This window comes from Adiantum capillus-veneris, chromosome 25, assembly GCF_014529385.1.
Source record: "Adiantum capillus-veneris isolate H3 chromosome 25, ASM1452938v2, whole genome shotgun sequence".
In the NCBI taxonomy this organism is placed as follows: domain Eukaryota; kingdom Viridiplantae; phylum Streptophyta; class Polypodiopsida; order Polypodiales; family Pteridaceae; genus Adiantum; species Adiantum capillus-veneris.
The window spans coordinates 90,323,701-90,336,064 of record NC_140955.1 but is presented as its reverse complement, the minus strand read 5'-3'; positions in this window follow the sequence as shown (position 1 = coordinate 90,336,064).

The window sequence follows — 12,364 nt, the reverse complement described above, 5'->3', positions numbered from 1 at the left end:
GAGCCTGATTTACCCTTGTAATTTTATGTGGTAAAAGCGCACATTTGTAAGGCCCCCATTATGAGGAGAAGCCATCGTGCGTGAAGGAAAATCACTCACCGGAAACCAAAATTTTCACGGACAAGAATCAGGGGCAACTTTAGAGGCCTCGGGGGTGGAGCCCCCCGAGAAATTTTTTTTCGCCGGAATATTATGGTCGGACGGCGGCCGGAAAGTGGTCAGAAAACAACCAGTCGGTTGGCCGGTGGCCGGTAGTCAATGGTCAATGGCCGAAAGTCAATGGCCGGTGGCCGGTGGCCGAATTCAAAAACGGACTTTTCTTCTCAAGGGCGGCCACACATGGGCGGATTGGAGGGTCCGATTTGGACTTATTCGAACAAGGGCAGCTACACATGGCTGTCTCTCATAAGAGAGGGCAGCCCTTTTGGCCTATAAAAGGAGGCCATTTCTACACACATTTCATAGTGTGAAGTTGATGCAACAAGGTGAGTGTGAGGTGGTGAGAATGAAGCAAGGCGGGAGCTCTATCAAGGGTTTAATCCCTTTGTAAACTACTTCTTCTTTTGAAGTGCTAAAGCCATTGAGTGGATGCTTTCCCATGGACGTAGCCCACATTGGGTGAACCACGTATATCGTGTGTACTCTCCCTCTCTCCCTACTCTATAATCTCTTGTGTGTGAAATCTATCTCTCTCCATTAAGTAATCTACTCAAAAATCTATTTAGCTACGTCTTATTTCCTAACAACTGGTATCAGAGCAAGGTTTGCTCGTAGCTAAATTATCTCAAGGAAAGGATTCCTTGAATTGAGTGGGAGTTATGGCGGAGGAAGGGAAGCTCAAGATTGAGAAGTTCAACGGCAAAAACTACGAACATTGGAAGATGCAGATTGAAGACTATCTCTACCAAAAGGACCTCTATTTTCCACTAGGCGGTCTTGCGAAGAAGCCCGCAACAATGGCAGATGAAGCATGGATTGTCCTTCATCGAAAGGCACTGGGAACAATCGGTTAAGCTTGGCGTCAACGGTGGCCTTCAATGTTTTGGAGATGAAGACCACGGAGGACTTGATGAAGTCACTTGACGACTTCTACGAGAAACCATCGGCATCCAATAAGGTATTTCTTATGAAGCGCTTATTCAATCTAAAGATGGCAGAGAATGGTTCAGTTGCAGAACACCTAAATGACTTTAACACAAACATAAGTCAACTTCGATTAGTGAAAATCAATTTCGATGACAAAGTGCGAGCTCTCCTTATACTATCATCTCTGCCGGATAGTTGGGACAGCCTTGTGATGGTTGTAAGTAATTCTATCTCTGGCACAAATACTCTTAAGTTTGATGATGTTGTGGGTGTTCTCCTAAGCGAGAAAATGCGAAGGAGGAGCACAGGAGAATCATCAAGTGCTGCACTATCAGTGGAAACAAGAGGAAGGCCTAAGGAGAGGTTCAAAAACCAAAAGGGTCGTGATCGCTCAAGGCGGAGCAAGTCACGCACAAAGTCAGTTCTTGAATGTTGGAACTGCGGCAAGAAGGGCCACGTCAAGAAGGATTGTTGGTCCAAGAAGAAGAAGGAGACAGAGTCTCAAGACAACAAGCCAACATCGGAGGCCAATGTGGCAGGTAAAGTAGAGCAAGATGCTCTAATTCTCTCATTAGACAATGTGTCTATTTCTTGGATAGTAGATTCTGGGGCTTCATTCCATGCGACACCACACAAGCAACATTTCCAAGACTACACCAAAGGTAATTTTGGGTATGTATTCTTGGGAGATGAAGAAGCTTGTGAGATTGTCAGCAAAGGTACAGTTTCTGTCAAAACTGCTAACAAAAATGAATGGAAGCTTAAAGATGTTAGGCATGTTCCTTCTCTTCGCAAAACTTTGATCTCTACAGAACTTGAATTTCCCAAAAAACCATGTTCACATCGTTATGACAAAAAACATTATGAAAATGATGCTTTAGATGATCTACAATATCTGCTACACAATTCATTCTCCATGCATTTTGCCTCAATTTCTCATGCATCAATTTATCTTTATTATTGTTGTTGCACCATCGTGATCCCCCTTACCATGAATGAAGAAATTCCATTGCATATCCAGGCCATTAAGCTAATAATACATGGACACAAAGAAGAAGGGTGCCTTAATTTGAATTGAGTAGTAGCACAACCAATTGACCAAACCCAATGTATTTTCAAGAAGCTAGACCCGTGATCTTTCAACCATGCATTAGGTAATAAAATGTGGGTGGATTCCAAGCCTTACCATATCTTTGAGAGCAAAGAGAGAACCATAGACACATAAAATGTCAATCCGTGGGACGTAGCCAACCTAGTGCATGGAGACAACAAGATATAGTTAACCTCTCAAACAACCTAGTCTATCTCATTAATCCAAAGTGCTAATCTCAAGTGTGTCGAACAAAAAAATCTAGTCCATTTTCTCATAAGCCTTAAGTGATGTAGTGACAATTACAATACTCCAAATTCACTCAAACTTACTACAAGCATAGGCCACACCGTAACAAACATCCCATGTAGATAAATCCCTAGTACTTTGAATTCCCTCAAAGTTGCTACAGCAATACGCCAAACCATAACAAACATCCCATCTAGGGAAATCCCTATTTTGACACTTTGGAAAAATCATTCCTAATTTATATATCATATTTTTAGCAAGTCTATTTTGAGCACCTAAAGCACTCTATAGAATCCTCTAAGTGTGCTTTCTTTACCTTTATGCTCATAATTTGATTTAGACATGCAAAATGCAAGCTATGAGCAAAAGTGGAATGTAGACATATGTACTCGAAGTAGCACAATATTGTGAGAAACTTACATGGAAGCGGAGAGCGTTCATGTTTGGAGGTGATAACAACATACAAGTGCCCACCTAGCCAAGACGCCCGTTGGGTCAGCCGGCCAAAGTTTTGATGTGGTCACATTATCTTTCCAATGTTTAATACATCAAACCCTGTCAAAGCCTTATGACAATCGTCTATGTCAAGTCTAAGTCAAAGATGTAATTTTTCCAATGATGAATGTAAAGGTCCATGAGAAGTTGGCCGCCGGCCACTTTAGAAAGCCCTAGGTATGTAATACACTAAGGTTAGTGGGAAAGGGAGATTCTTTTTTGAAGATAAGTGACTATTGCGTTACGCACTGAGAGCTACCTCTTTGCTCCATCTTGTAATCATCGCTTCTGTGGCTACGATAACCCAAATTCACTTTTGTTTCTTGCATTGTGTTCCTCTTACTCTGCTCTTTCATTCAAGTGTAAGCATTCAAGATTCGGTGAAGGTTTCAAACGCATCTGTTTAGGCCTTAAATCGCTGTTTTGAGTATTTATATACGTATTTATGTTGTTTTGACCCTAAGAGAGGCTTTAGGGACCCAAAAACAACCCGTTAGGATCATCCATTTACTGTTTTTGTGTATTGTGGGACGAACGATCGCGATCTTTGTACCTCTTCAGAATGCTGTGACAATGATAGGATATGTTTCTTATAGTCCCCTGTAGCTTCCCTTAAAATTTCGTGCGATTCCAATATGATTTGCATGGTGAACGGGCGTGATGACTGTAGAGCTGTGTAGAAGGACATAGACAGATTACTTGGCTTTAGGGCGATTGATTTGCTTGTAGGTTAGTAGTTGCATCTCTTCGAGTTCACTTCATTAGGGTTGACATCCTAATGAGTTTCCATGCCTCATCCGAGTCGCTTCCCCTGTATCGATAATTTTATGTTGATGCTTGAGAGCTATGCTTTGGACGTCCGTCGCGGCGACCCGCAAACATTGGCGCCGCTGCCGGGGAATGAATCTAAGGTGATGAGTGACCAAGTGCATATTCAGAGTTTTCTTATTGTTCCAAAAGATAATTTCCATTCCATTTACATTTCAGTGAAGCACCTACACAGGTGTTTAGTGCTTAGTGGAGTCTAGGGTCGGTGGACTGGCTGGATCTACTCTTGAGAGATATAGGGAGTTGTGAGTGAGGTTGCTTTAAGCATTTTTTCTCTTCAAATTTCTTTGTATTGATTGAGTACTGATCCATCATCCGTTTTTAATCCTGTTTGTTTTGTTTGATTCATTTTCTTATGTTCTTTCATTTCTGTACTTAGGAGTAGGATAAGTAAATCACATTCCAGTCAGATTTGGGGCAAAAGATAGAGTCAAAAACACCAGAAAACCATAACTTTGGCAAAAGGGCCATAAGACTCTGAAATTAGAAAATCTGACCAAACAAAGCTGAAATTGATTCAAATCAGAAAGTGATAGCACCAAACACTGGGAAATACTTGTTAGAGAGAGCCTGTAAAATTTCATCAGATTTGGCTCTGGTACTACGATCGCGATCGGTGTACCTCAGTGTCAGAATTGTACAAGATTTGACATGTGACTTCCTGATAAGATTCTAAACAAGTTTGTCTAAAGCAACCACACCCAAAAACATCAAAAATCAAGGAAATCAGGCCACTTGGGTAAAACTAGCCTGACAGACCCAGAAACTGTAAAATATTGACTTTTGGTGATCCAAATGCAAAAAGACTTGGGGGATAGCCTTAAAACATTAGTGTCTACAAGCATGCCAAATCTGGTCTAATTTGGGCTCAGAACTACGATCGCGATCGGTGTACCTAAGTGCCATATTTTGACCAGATTTCATATGTGGGATCCTCAGGTGTATACAAACATAAAAGTCTAAAGGACCTAGAGCCAGAAACCTCAAAATACCTGTCAAACCATCTGAATACAGATCCAAGTCAAAAACTGCTAAACTAGCATAGAAATTGACTTTCAGTAGACCAAAACACATCAAAACTGGGAAGAAACCATGCAGAGGGATAGCCTGTGCATAGGACAAGCCTAGGTATCTCTCATATCCCAAATCAAACACCAAAATCAAGTCAAACTGATAAATTTGGGAAAACAGACACTTCCAACCAAGAAACTGTAAATTCTTGACTTTTTTGAGTTCAAATTCAAAAGTGTCTGGCAGGTAGTTTTGAAAGAGCCTAGTGAAAAAGCTGGTGAAGTTTCATCCAATTTGGGCTCCAAACTACGATCGCAATCGGTGTACCTCAGTCCCAAATTTTGACCAAACTTTACCCACACATACACCTAGGTTATATAAGATACCAGGAGTTTTCAAAATTCAAAAAAGTGACCAAAATAGCCAAAAATAGCAGACAGTCAGAAAACCACTGCAGTAGACCAAGATCTGGTAAAAACTTGTCTTTTTCTTGTCCAAATTCAAAAAGATTTGGGGAGTAGACTGTACACATCATTGTCTACCATATCCACAAGTTTCATCCAATTTGGGCTCAGAACTACGATCGCGATTGGTGTCCATAGTGACATTTTGAGTTGAGACTTGGTGAGTAGGTAGCTATAACTAAACAAAGAACTTTCTCAAAAGAACCAGGGTCAAAAAACCAAAAGACAGTTGTCAAATAGGGCAAACACTGATCACTAATCCTTCAAACCAAAATTTTGAGAAAATTCAAGTTTTTGTGATCCAAATGCAAAGTGGGGTTTGGGGATACACTAATCATACCCATGTCTATCAACTCCTAAAATTTCATGCAAAAAGGAGCTGGAACTACGATCGTGATCGGTGTACCCCAGTGACATGTTGGATTGAAAATTTATGAGTAGGTAGCTGACATCTAGTGCAACATATTTTCCAAAAGGAGCAAGGTCAAAAAAACAAAAGAAAGTGGTCAAAAGTCCCAGTTACACAATCAGGCCAATAACTGCAAAACCACATGGGATTTGGGTTTTCATTGGTCAAAACATCTCCAAATTCAAAAATACAAAGACACCTGGTATCAAGACATCAAGGGCTAGCTACTGTGCAAAAATCTTCCAAATCTGTGACATGGGGTCAACGATCGCGATCGGTGTACCTCTACATAGTGAGGGTATTTGACTTCATAAGTTTGTAGACCTACTTAAGTACATCCCAAATCTCAAGTTTGAGTGAAAAATACCCTCTGGAAGCCAAGATACAAGCACAAAATCTCTTTGTGTTCTGGTCCTGAGACTGTTTTGAGTGTTGTTTCAAGTGCAATTCACCAAAAGTGCTCTAACTTTTTATAGACAACTCCAAATTGAGTCAGGTATAGCTAGGAAGAAACCTTGCGGGCAATAGCACACACCTAGAGCTGAATTTTTCTAGTTTCCTAAATCCAAACTTTTAGGGTACCCCAAGACCAGTTTCCAGAGACCAAAAAAGTCATAAATTCCTGACTTTTTAGAGACTTGACCAGGGGCAAAAAGGGATTGTGGCTTTGCCAAGGTGTTCTTATCAAGGACCATCTTGAGAGTATTGAGTGAGGGTTAATCATGACAACTCATCCATCATTAGGGTTTCCCACTCAACTCAGAGCTATGCCACCTACACAAATAGCCAGAAATACTGCAACACCTATAACAAGAGGGTTGAGACAAGACCATGAGGCTTATCAATCATATCAAGCCAAACCTCAAGTCATGGCTCATGGATAATTTTCAAGTGATCATGTAGCTCATTGAAAGCCAAACCAATCAACTAAAATGCAGGAGTTTGAAAGAGCAAAAGTGGAAATTGCTGGAGACTTAGAAGAGAAGCATCCTCTAATCAACAAACCCAACGTGAGGTTCATCAAAACCAATGAAGCCACGAGAGTTCTAACGGATTACACTTATGATGGCCTTTATAGGTTACCTATTGGGGATCAAAAAAACTTCTATAGATGTTTAAATTCCATCATTGAAGAGTTGACAGACTACAAGAACCTCTATGCCTTCACATACACAAATGACCAGGGAGTGCAAGTTCTAATGGTAGATAAGTATGGACGAGAGTACAAACTTATAAGCCCAATTGAGCTAGAAAGACATACATACATGGGTACTCCAATCTCTGCTTACTACTTTCAACCGAGTGTAAGCATACCAAGGTTTTTGGAGACTGATTGGCAAGAAGCTAACATTGAAACTATGGGATCAAATGGACCTCAAACATCCAAAATAGCTATTCACAGAAGTGTAGCTCCTACCTCATTGAGTGGAACCAAGAGACCACCAATTAGACTTACAAATCCATCAACATTTCCAAAACATGTCTCAAAGGGGATTCCACCAGGATTTGCTCCAAGACGAGAAGAAGGAACGAGGGATGTCTTTGTGAGAGACCCCAACACGCTAAGATACATGGTTGAACCAGAACCAATGAGACCATATCAATTGGCCAAATGTGTCAAGAAGAAGTATGATGGATTAATGGATCCATACGTACATGCATCCTTGTTCAAACAAGTGTTAAGAGCCGAACAAGTATTGTATTTTCATACACAGTATGAGGGATTTGGCTTAACCTTGGAAGGGATAGCATTGAATTGGTTCCAACCGTTGTACAAAAATGCCTTCTCAAACGTTGAACAATTGTTGCAAGAATTTGTTGTGGAGTTCTCTAAAAGGGAATCAAGCATAACACAGTGTCCCAAATCTATGCATTCAAGCAAAAAGAATATGAGAGAGTGAAGGAAGCATCGCTACGCTTCAAACAATATATAGAGAGATGTCCGGAACGCGAGTTACCACAGGATGAAAGATTATCAATTCTCTTCATAGAGGGTTTGAAAAATGAAACTCTCAAGAAAGATTTGCAATTAAAAGGATGTACTTCCTTTGAACAAGTCACGAGAGAAGCGTTATACCTAGTTGACAATTGTAAAGCCTATGGCGAGGAAATTGGTGATACAAAGATCACTATGGATAATGCTCCTTTAGCATCTAGTGAAACCAACACAAGGCAAGTGGTTGTGTCTCAATTAATGACCAACCAAGATGAGCTAGCAGCGCAAGTAGCACAACGAATAAAATGGTGTGCCATTGAGCAAAAATGGATCAATCATGAGATGAGTGAGTGCTACTATAATCAAACCTACACGAGGGGGATAATATTGGGATATCAAATAGAAAAACAAATTCCATTACCAAATCATCCATTAATTCAAAATAGGGTTGTAGCAAGGGCTTTACAAAGAGCTGAGGTATCACAACCTAGGCTAGGGCACGAACCTATGAGAAACTCTATTCATTGAATGAGAACACTTTGATGTTCATAACCAATCAAGAGCGTAGACCAGAGACCATCCTGGCTAAGCACGAACAACCATCAATTGTGCCACCAGTGACTCAACAAGATGGACCATGCTACAAGTGTGGAGGTAATCATTGGGCCAAGAATTGTTCTTGTGTAGAGATAATTGGATATTGTTTGGAGTGTGCCATTACACATGTTGTTCCAAATTGTCCAAAACACCCAAAAAAACAGGGGAAAACAACAGTGAATGTTGTGGGAGTGGTACCTTCTCCAAGTGGATTAGAGGCAGAACCCAAAATTCCTGTGAAGGTAGTGACTAGAGCCCGAGCAAAAGAAAACGTTGAGGACCAAGCTAATGAGGAGAAAGATCAACAACCCAAACAAGGGGAAACAGCTAGTGTGTCAGTGAGGACTAGGAGAAAATCCTAGAAAGCCAAAAGAGACAGAATTAAAGCAAAAACAATTACAAATCAAACTGCACTACAAACAGAATTACAAGAGACAAAGGAGCAGTTAAAACAAGAACGGGAAAACAAAACGGTGGTGAGCGATAAGGAACCAAGGAAGGCGTCTTCCGGAGGATCTATGTTGGTAGACAAAGTCCTAGAGCCATTAGATGTTGCACTAGAAGCGTATGAGCCTAGATTGAAACCCAACCAAACCCTAGAGCAACGAGGGATGAAATATCCTCATGCTGAGGTAGAGACTGAGAGGTTGAAAATATGTAAGGAATTGGTAAAAACTGCACAGGCAATGATGGAGCCTGAAGCACCAATTCCACCTCCAGAAACAAAATTAAAAAGTGTTGGATTTGAAATGCCTAAGGCAAAGAGAATCACAAAAGGATGTGCAAGCAAAGACTGCAACACAAGAAACCAACAACCTAGAAATTCAACTAGATGATCAAGTAGTGGCCAACAACACTAATGATGCAAGTTCAAGATCACAATTTATGGCACCTATCCCAGAGATAGATGAGCCATGGCCAAATGAATTGTGGGAAGCAATTAGAAGTGCAAAAGATGGAAGTGCGACTTTCCAATCTGCACCCATAACTGAGGTCAATATAGGGCATGAAGTCTATCAAGAAGACATTCAATCTCTAAATGGAGATGCAGGGAAGGAAGTTTCAATTGAAAGCAAACCAGAGTCCTTGAAGACCTTACCCTCATACATAGGAGAACACGAGGCAGACTCAGAGACTAGAGTGGTGCCATCTCAGAGGAAAGCCATATCCAAGATGATGGATACAAAGAGTATGCAAGAGTTGATGTCAGCTCCAATCCAGTGCACCATTACTCTATCTGAACTGCTTAAGATTAGACCACATGTATGGGATGAAGTAGGCAACAATTTGGGGAAGATGGGATTAAAGATACCTCTTCAAGATCTACCCTCAAATGAACAATCAAACAAAACTCAACAAGAAAGTGCAAACGCTAAACCTGTGCCAATAAACAAGGTGGGGGAATATTGCGAATGAGAAGAAGGAAACACCACCTTATATGTGGAATACAAAGGAGTTAAAACATTGGCTATACTTGATAGTGGGGCTAGAGTAGCCATAGCCACAAAATACATTTGGGAAAAATGGGGTAGACCAGCGCTTAGGAAAACTAGAATGAAGCTGCAACTTGTAGATGGATACACAGAAAAACCTCTGGGTATCCTAGAGAAAATTATTGTGACTTCTTGTGGAATTGAATATGAACATACATTTGCAATAGTAGGTTTTGGAAAAGGGAACAATTTTCATGCATCAACTTAAGACGGTTCAAGATTGGGGCTATGACTATATCTACTTGAAACATAAAAAGATCACCACAAAAATAAGCATAAAAGACCATAGCTATAGAGATGTGAATAGAACTCCTTTAGAAGAAATTGACTCTACTATAGTCAATGGGAAAGAGATACCTACGTGGCTACAAACCAAACAAGAACTTTGGATGTGTGGTGCTTCGAAGTGTGGAAGCTCAGTGAAGGAGGATTGCATCCTAGAAAGATCAATGGACGATGAAGCTTACATACCGGAACCATTTTCAGAGGAGTTATTTGAGCCATTTGGATGGAGTCAAATATTGGCAACCTTGGATGTGTGTGTAAATGAGCTAACTCCAACCAAGTTTTGTAATGAAGAAGGCTACGACCTAGTTTCATGTTTTATGTTGAAAGTGTTGAAGGAAGCTAATGAAGTTTGTGAGTGTGAAAGCAGAAAAAGTGAGACAGATAGCTACATCCTGGAGCATGAGGCAAAATTGAAAACGAAGGAAGCAGAGCAACCACAAGAATATGTCATTATTGACATACCTGAAGAAACAACAAAAGCTGTTTCAAAGAAGCCGACTCCAGAAAAAGTGCAAATGAAAGTAGATGAAGGAGAAAAGCTTCCAAGTTCAATGGCAAATCTTCAACAAACACAAGATCAAAAGAAGAACAGGGACAAGGAAGAAGATAGACTATCTCCTATGATAATCAAATTCAGTATATGCGGAAAAACAGGACTCAAAATAACATGTTCAACTGTGATAGATCCAGAAGCAACAAAGAATCTAATGACTTATGGAACGTGGATCATGATGGGAAAGCCACCAATCAATGAGCTAGAAGAAACAGTTTACACAAGTTCAAAAATGCCGATTCCTAGCTTTGGAGTGGCAGAAGTTGTACTCAAATTGAGTACCGGGGAGTATAAAGATACTTTCCACATAATCAACTCCCATCATATCAAAGAGAGTCTAGTCCTGACACAAAGCTAGAGGAACATCTTCTTTCGACAACAATCAAAAGCTTCAACAACAACAACGGTAAGACTCCATGAAGCTTCTCAAATCCATGCAGAGAAGAAATCGCCAACCATCGCGGAAAAAGGTAAAGCAAAGGTAAACATTGAAGTATATCAACCTCGCCAGACGACTTTACCTTCAACGAGCCTCCATCAAATTTCCCATGAAGCCTCTACATCAAGAGCCACACCATCAACAATGCAATGGAAACCAAAGCAAAAAGTCTATCAACCAAAGTTCCAATCACAAAAAAGCATCCAAAAGAAGCCAAAGAATGTCAACCAAGTGTTGGTATCCAAAGAGCACATCCAAGTCAAAGACCCAGTTTGGATACATGAAACACAGGTTCAAACACAACAACAAAAGGTGATAGGGTGGGTAGCATCAAATGAGTCAATCATTGCTCAAGGCTACTTCGAAGGAAACATTAATGTTTGGGCCAAAAAGCCTAAAGTAACAGCCTGGATGTACTCACCTCAAGAAATAAGTTCTACAATGAGCGAGCCAAGCTATCAACGGAATAAAAACAACTCAAGCAAGAGAAAGAACAACAAAAAAGGACAGAAGAAAAGACCTTCCAAGAAAGCAACACAACAAGTATGGGTACCAAAGTCAAACTTCAACGAAGCTACCCAACACAAACAGATGCAACAGTGGATGATTCCAGTTAAGCTACTTGAAGCACAAGGATTCTATGAAGGTAACACCCAAATATGGTTACCCAAAGTAGTTGCTCAACCTAGAGCCACTAAGACCAACCAAGTAGCAAAGGACCCCACACAAAGACAATCAACAACAACAAAGAGCCAATGGAGACTAAGCACAACCAAGGGAGAAACAACCTCAAAATGGATCCCTCGTCTTCTACTACAAAAGCAAGGCTTTTACAATGGTAATAGCCAAGTATGGATAAAAAAGCCTAGTGTCCATCAGGTCAAGGGAGCAACTCATGAAGCAAGAACAAAGTGGGTCCCAAAACCACTATTGAAAACTCAGGCTCTTCACAAAGAAGAAAAAGTAAAGGTACAACAATGTGGCCTCTTTACGGAACATTCCATGCAACAAAAGAAGCTAGAGGTGTTGAAGTATGCCAACTTACTTGAAAAGATGGTGGCATCCAAAGACCACAGCAATGATAGAGGCCTTAATCTCAAGAACCTATGGCATTGGGTTTCAGGCCATGAACAGGTAAGTCCAAGTTGCCATTAAAAATACATGGCATAAAAGTCAAGAGCCGGGCAACTGAGCCACTAAATGAGCAAGGCATTAATCCCAAAGCTTCAAGTAATATTCTATGTGGCTAAGAGTCTTAGCTATTCTAGGTACTGCTCAAGGTGGAGGAGTTGAGCATATTTATGTTGTGTTCCTCATGTTGGTATAGGTGAGCATAAGAGTCCAAGTCTATGTATTTTAAGTTTGGTAAAGTGAAGAAGAGAGTCCAAAAGACACTCACGCACTATGCATAGTGAGTAATGACTGG